At 39.8% G+C, this 7,038-nt stretch overlaps 1 long non-coding RNA gene across 1 annotated transcript; it reads left to right on the top strand.

Annotated features, from left to right (window-relative positions):
• The first annotated feature begins 369 nt into the window (after nt 1–369).
• On the top strand, nt 370–1,439 carry LOC137229513 (uncharacterized). The gene is made up of 2 exons (XR_010945732.1): nt 370–503; nt 848–1,439. It is a non-coding gene; the product is annotated as an uncharacterized lncRNA (long non-coding RNA).
• The last annotated feature ends 5,599 nt before the right edge of the window (nt 1,440–7,038 follow it).

Raw genomic sequence — 7,038 nt, forward strand, 5'->3', positions numbered from 1 at the left:
CCAGGCCCTCCGGCCTCTGGTCGGCAGGTGAACTGGGGGGCCCCCGGGACAAGCTCAGGCTGTGTCTTACCGAGCCCCAGAGCCCTCGCCGCAGCCGCCCACTGGCAGGGCCCGAGCCTGGAAGCAGCAACGAACTGCTCCCCCACCCCCACCTCCGCGACCTAATGGCGGCGGCCCCTCGGAGCCCAGATCCCGCCCACCGCCGGGTCTCTTGACCCCACGCTGCAGGGGTTAGGCGAAGCCTCCAGCAGGCCACCGAGGACGTGGCGCCTTTGGGCGTCGGGCGTGGCAGGGCGAGAAGAATGGCGGCCACTGGAACGCTGCGGAGGGCCGTTAGAGCCTCGAAGGCCCGGGAAGGGGCCTCTATGTGGACGCCAGCTCAGCCACCCTTAGGCCTTGGAGCCCGCGCGGATCCGGGACCTGAGGTGACCTCTCTGCCCCAGTTGGACGAGACCTCACCTCGTCCGGACAACGACGGACAAAGGCCTTAACGGGCCCGGAAGGTGAGCAGAGCCCCGGTGGACGACGGGTGGAACGTTAGCGGGTCATCGGGCAGTTGGTCGTCGTCCTACCAAGACCTCGATGTCGGAAGATAGAAATGGTAGAATAACGTACCACATGCGGCCAATAGGAAGTGCCTGCCACCCTTTGGGAAGATTTACTGGCCGTTTATAGAAGGCCTGTGTATATAATATGAAAAAGCTGCTCTCAACTTTGCCCCCAACCTTTCGAAAGAAAACTTTTCGCTACATATAGGCCTTCTAGATGTGAAGAGGTTGCCGACGTATGGTAGAGTTAAAGTCACATGTCTTGTAAATGCCCATTTGTTTCTTTAAAAAAACCGTAGAAAAGAAATGTCTTCTGGAAATGACTTTTCGAAATGGAGTTGTTTGACCACCTCTAGAGGCGACATCAGGAGCCACAGAGGTCCACGTTTGTTCAGTGGGTTAGAGGACATGGAATGGAAGACGTTGAGGAGGAAGAAAAGAAGGTTCTGTGCCAGACTGGTCACAATAGACATTTGCGTATTAGAACCATTGGTTTGTGTGTGCATTTTTCTCCTTACTACTGTATGTGTAGTTGACAGTAAGTACTTTTTTGATATATCTAGTCTTTCTAGATCTTCTAAAGTGCCTGATATATGTTCAGAGTAGAGGTAGTAAAAAGACATTTTGTAAATATCTTTTTGTTAAAATTCGTATGAAATGTTGTTTGGGGGGGGAGGGGTGGCCAAACCACCTTTTTGAACAGTACGCAGTATGCACTGTGTTTGTTTGTGCACTGGTTCGAGGTCGCGGGGAGGAGAAGGAAGTGCAAAGAGCTCTGTGCCAGTGTGTTTATAGTGAGGCAAGATTAACCATTGTCTTTTTTATGTTCCCGCATTTTGTTTCACTTTGCTGTGTATATAGTGTATATAATGGACAAATGAGTCCTAATTTACAACATCTAGTCTTTCTAGATGTTAAAGAGGTTGCCAGTGTATGACAAAAATAGAGTTAGTAAATAATACATTTTGTACATTTTGTGTTAAAATTTCTAGGAAATATTGTCTTCTGAAAATTTGAGCGTGATAGCCCTCTGGGTTGGTGGAGGGGAGAGAGAGAGAAGGGGGTTGGTCTTAGAATGGCTAGAATGCTGTTATTTTGAAGAGAGTTTCAGATTATAACTGTTACATGTGTGCAGTTCATTCAGTACTGCTCTGTATATAGTGGACAAATTAAGTCCTTATTTGAAACATCTAGTCCATCTAGATGTTTAGAAGTGCCCAACGTATGTTAAATGTAGATGTAGTAAAATATCACTTTGTAAATAACTTTTTGCTAAAATTCACAGGAAGTACTGTCTTTGGGAATGTTAAATGTTAAACCACCTCTCTGAGCAGTATACTATTGTTTATACTTGTTCAGTGGTTTGGAGGAAGGAGGGAAAGAATTGCAAAAGGTAATATGCTAGTGTGTTCATACCTGGACATTTTCAGACAAAACCATTTTTTGTATGTTCATTTTGTTTTGCTGTGTATATAGTGTATATAATGGACAAATTGAGTCCTAGTTTTGCAACATCTAGTCTCTAGATGTTAAAGGGGTTGCCAGTGTATGACAAAGTAGTAAAATTAGCACATTTTGTATACTTTATTGAAATTCATAGGAAAGCTTGTCCTCTGTAAATGACTTTTGGATATGAATTTGTTCAACCACCTCTAAGCATTACATATGCATGTACTTGTCCACTGGATTGGTGGTGGAGAGAACGAAGTGAGGGAGGAAATGGTTCAGGCCAAAATGGTCATATTTAGAAGATACCTCAGATTATAACCATTGTTACATGTGTGCAATTTTATTTAACAGTGCTGTGTACATAGTGGACAAGTAAGTTCTTATATGAAATATCTATTCTTTCTAGATGTTTAGAAGTGCTTGATGTATTTAAAAGTAGTTTTAGTAGAATAATGCTTCTTGTAAATAGCTTTTAAAAACTGATGGGAAATACTGTCTTTGGAAATGGAATTGTTAAACCTCCTCTCTGAACAGTATACTCTGTGCTTGTTCATTGGGTTTAGGGAGGTGGGAGGGAAGATTGCAAAAGATGTTTTGCTAGCAGGTACTAGAACATTTCAACTTATCCCTTGCTCTGTATGTTACATGCATTTTGTTTAACTTTACTGTATATATTTTGTATATACTGGACCAATGGGTCCCAATTTTATAATATCTAGTCTCTAGATATTAAAGAGGTTGCCAATGTATGACAAAAGTAGAGTTAGTAAACTAACACATTTTGTACACTTTGTGTTAAACTTCATTGAAAAGCCGTCTTCTGAAAAGGGCCTTTGGAAGTGAAATTGTAAATCACATCTAAGTGACACCTGTGCCTGACACCTGTGCCTGTACTTGCCCAATGTTGGATGGATGGCAGAAAGGAGGTACTGGGAGAAATGAAGTGTTCTAGATTAGAATGTCCCTATGTAGAAGACACTTTCAGATCTAACCATTGTTACATGTGTGTAGTTTATTCAACACTACTGTGTATATAGTGGACAAACTTTAGTCCTTATTTGAAACATCTAGTCTTTCTAGATGTTTAGAAGTGCACAAAGTATGTTAAAAGTAGAGGTAGTGAAGTAACATATTTTGTAGATATATCCTTTTGTTAAAATTCATATGAAATACTGTCTTTTAGAAATGGAGTGATCAAACCACCTCTCTGAGCAGTACACATTATTTTATTTGTGCTGGTTCAGGGAGAAAGAAGAAAGTGTAAAGGGCTTTATACCAAGACTAACCATTGTCTGGTGTGTCTCTGCATTTTGTTTTACTTGGCTGTGTACATAGTGTACATAAAGGACAGAGGGTCCAAATTTACAACATCTAGTCTTCCTAGATGTTAAAGAGGTTGCCAGTGTATGACAAAAATAGCCGATAAATACATTGTGTACACTTTGTGTTAAAATTCATAGGAAAGACTTCTGAGAACAACTGGAGGAAGTAAAATTGTTAAAATCCCCTCTAAGCATTACAGATGCTTATTCTTGTCCACCGGGTTGATAGAGATGAGAAGGGGAAGCTTCTAGGCCAGAGTGTTCCTGTTTAGGAGACACTTTGTGACTATAGCCTTTGTGTGCAGTTTCTTCAGTGCTACTACGTGTATACATAGTGGACAAACTTAAATCTGTATTTGAAACATCTAATCTTTCTAGATGTGTAAAAGTACACAACATGTTGAAAATAGAGAGTTAAAAATAACACCTTTTAAAGTATTTTTTTTCTGTTAATTCATAGGAATGGTTGTATTGGGGGAGTGGAAATTGTTAAACTTGAGTCTTGGAGCGTAAGCTGACTATTCACTGGGTGGTGGGGAGGCGGGGAGCAGACAGGGAAGGAAGTACAGAGAAGGGATCTGTGCCCATGAGTCTTTAGAGAAGTTCAGATTGTCTAACCATTGTTCTATTTGTGTGTTTTAGTTAATATTGCTGTGTATTAAAGAATAAGCAAGTCCTAATGCCCAAAGTATATTAAAAGTAGAGGTAGTAAAATAACCCCTTAATAAATGCCCTTTTGTTGGTTTTTAGGAAGGGCTGTGTCTTCTGGGAGCGTCTATGTTAATCCACCTCTTGGAGCTAGATAGAGTCCTGTACTTAGTTGCTGATATGCTGGAGGATGGGTGAGAGGAAGGGTGAAGGGAAGGGCTCTTAGCTAATATCTCCATATCTAGAAGACAGTTTTAGGTTATAACCATAGGTCTAAATGTGCATTTTTGTAAAGTACCAATGCTTACTATGGACAAGGTTCATTCATTATTTTGCAACATCTAGGCTTTTTAGGAGTCCTGAGGTGACAATGTATGATAAAAAGTAGAGCTAGTGAATTAACCAATTTGTAAATATCTTTGTTATAATTGGTAAAAAAAGTAGCATCTTGGACATGGAATTGTTAAACCATCTGAGAAATGTACACCAGTACTTGTTCATTAGGTTGGCAGCAGAGGGGCAGAAGGAAGTATAAAAGGGAGGGAAGTATGTGGATGTATTCCTTTTTATATTTTGATGATAACCATTGATGTGTGTGCATCTCTTAGCTGTACTATAGGAATACATTGTTAAGTAATTCAGTGGAAATATACCTCCTTGCTAATACTTTAATAGTTTAGATCAGATAATGAATCCTCTTAAAAGCATTATACTATGGGTACTCTGTTGCTTTATGTCTCATTTTTAATTGAACGTTAAGGGAATGTAGTATTTTAATCATAACTCTGCCAATATCTTTACCTCTGGGACAACATTAAACACACCAACATTCGAATGATAGGGGTTCCAGAAGAAGAAGAGAAAAAGAAAGGGACTGAGAAAATATTTGAAGACATTAGAGTTGAAAACTTCCCTAATATGGGAAAGGAAATAGTTAATCAAGTCCAGGAAGCACAGAGAGTCCCATACAGGATAAATCCAAGGAGAAATACGCCAAGACACATATTAATCAAACTGTCAAAAATTAAATACAAAGAAAACATATTAAAAGCAGCAAGGGAAAAACAACAAATAACACACAAGGAAATCCCCATAAGGGTAACAGCTGATCTTTCAGCAGAAACTCTGCAAGCCAGAAGGGAGTGGCAGGACATATTGAAAGTGTTGAAGGAGAAAAACCTGCAACCAAGATTACTCTACCCAGCAAGGATCTCATTCAGATTTGATGGAGAAATTAAAACCTTTACAGACAAGCAAAAGCTGAGAGAGTTCAGCACCACCAAACCAGCTCTACAACAACTGCTAAAGGAACTTCTCTAGGCAAGAAACACAAAAGAAGGAAAAGACCTACAATAACAAACCCAAAACAATTAAGAAAATGGGAATGGGAACACACATATCGATAATTACCTTAAATGTAAATGGACTAAATGCTCCCACCAAAAGACACAGATTGGCTGAATGGATACAAAAACAAGATGTATATATTTGCTGTCTACAAGAGACCCACTTCAGACCTAGAGACACATACAGACTGAAAGTAAGGGGATGGAAAAAGGTATTTCATGCAAATGGAAACCAAAAGAAAGCTGGAGTAGCAATTCTCATATCAGACAAAATAGACTTTAAAACAAAGACTATTAGAAGAGACAAAGAAGGACACTACATAATGATCAAGGGATCGATCCAAGAAGAAGATATAACAATTGTAAATATTTATGCACCCAACATAGGAGCACCTCAATACATAAGGCAAATACTGACAGCCATAAAAGGGGAAATCGACTAACACATTCATAGTAGGGGACTTTAACACCCCACTTTCACCCATGGACAGATCATCCAAAATGAAAATAAATAAGGAAACACAAGCTTTAAATGATACATTAAACGAGATGGAGTTAATTGATATTTATAGGACATTCCATCCAAAAACAACAGAATACACATTTTTCTCAAGTGCTCATGGAACATTCTCCAGGATAGATCATATCTTGGGTCACAAATCAAGCCTTGGTAAATTTAAGAAAATTGAAATTGTATCAAGTATCTTTTCCGACCACAACGCTATGAGACTAGATATTAATTACAGGAAAAGATCTGCAAAAAATACAAACACATGGAGGCTAAACAATACACTACTTAATAACGAAGTGATCACTGAAGAAATCAAAGAGGAAATCAAAAAATACCTAGAAACAAATGACAATGGAGACACAACGACTCAAAATCTATGGGAGGGCTTCCCTGGTGGCGCAGTGGTTGAGAGTCCGCCTGCCGATGCAGGGGACACGGGTTCGTGCCCTGGTCCGGGAAGATCCCACATGCCGCGGAGCGGCTGCGCCCGTGAGCCATGGCCGCTGAGCCTGCGTGTCCGGAGCCTGGGATCCGCAACGGAAGAGGCCACAACAGTGAGAGGCCCATGTACCGCAAAAAAAAAAAAAAAAAAAAACCCAAAACAAAATCTATGGGATGCAGCAAAAGCAGTTCTAAGAGGGAAGTTTATAGCAATACAATCCTACCTTAAGAAACAGGAAACATCTCGAATAAACAACCTAACCTTGCACCTAAAGCAATTAGAGAAAGAAGAACAAAAAAACCCCAAAGTTAGCAGAAGGAAAGAAATCATAAAAATCAGATCAGAAATAAATGAAAAAGAAATGAAGGAAATGATAGCAAAGATCAAAAAAACTAGAAGCTGGTTCTTTGAAAGGATAAACAAAATTGATAAACCATTAGCCAGACTCATCAAGAAAAAAAGGGAGAAGACTCAAATCAGTAGAATTAGAAATGAGAAAGGAGAAGTAACAACTGACACTGCAGAAATACAAAAGATCATGAGAGATTACTACAAGCAACTCTATGCCAATAAAATGGACAACCTGGAAGAAATGGACAAATTCTTAGAAAGGCACAACCTGCCAAGACTGAATCAGGAAGAAATAGAAAATATGAACAGACCAATCACAAGCACTGAAATTGAAACTGTCATTAAAAATCTTCCAACAAGCAAAAGCCCAGGACCAGATGGCTTCACAGGCAAATTCTATCAAACATTTAGAGAAGAGCTA

Source organism: Pseudorca crassidens, chromosome 1 (genome assembly GCF_039906515.1).
Source record: "Pseudorca crassidens isolate mPseCra1 chromosome 1, mPseCra1.hap1, whole genome shotgun sequence".
NCBI classification, from domain to species: domain Eukaryota; kingdom Metazoa; phylum Chordata; class Mammalia; order Artiodactyla; family Delphinidae; genus Pseudorca; species Pseudorca crassidens.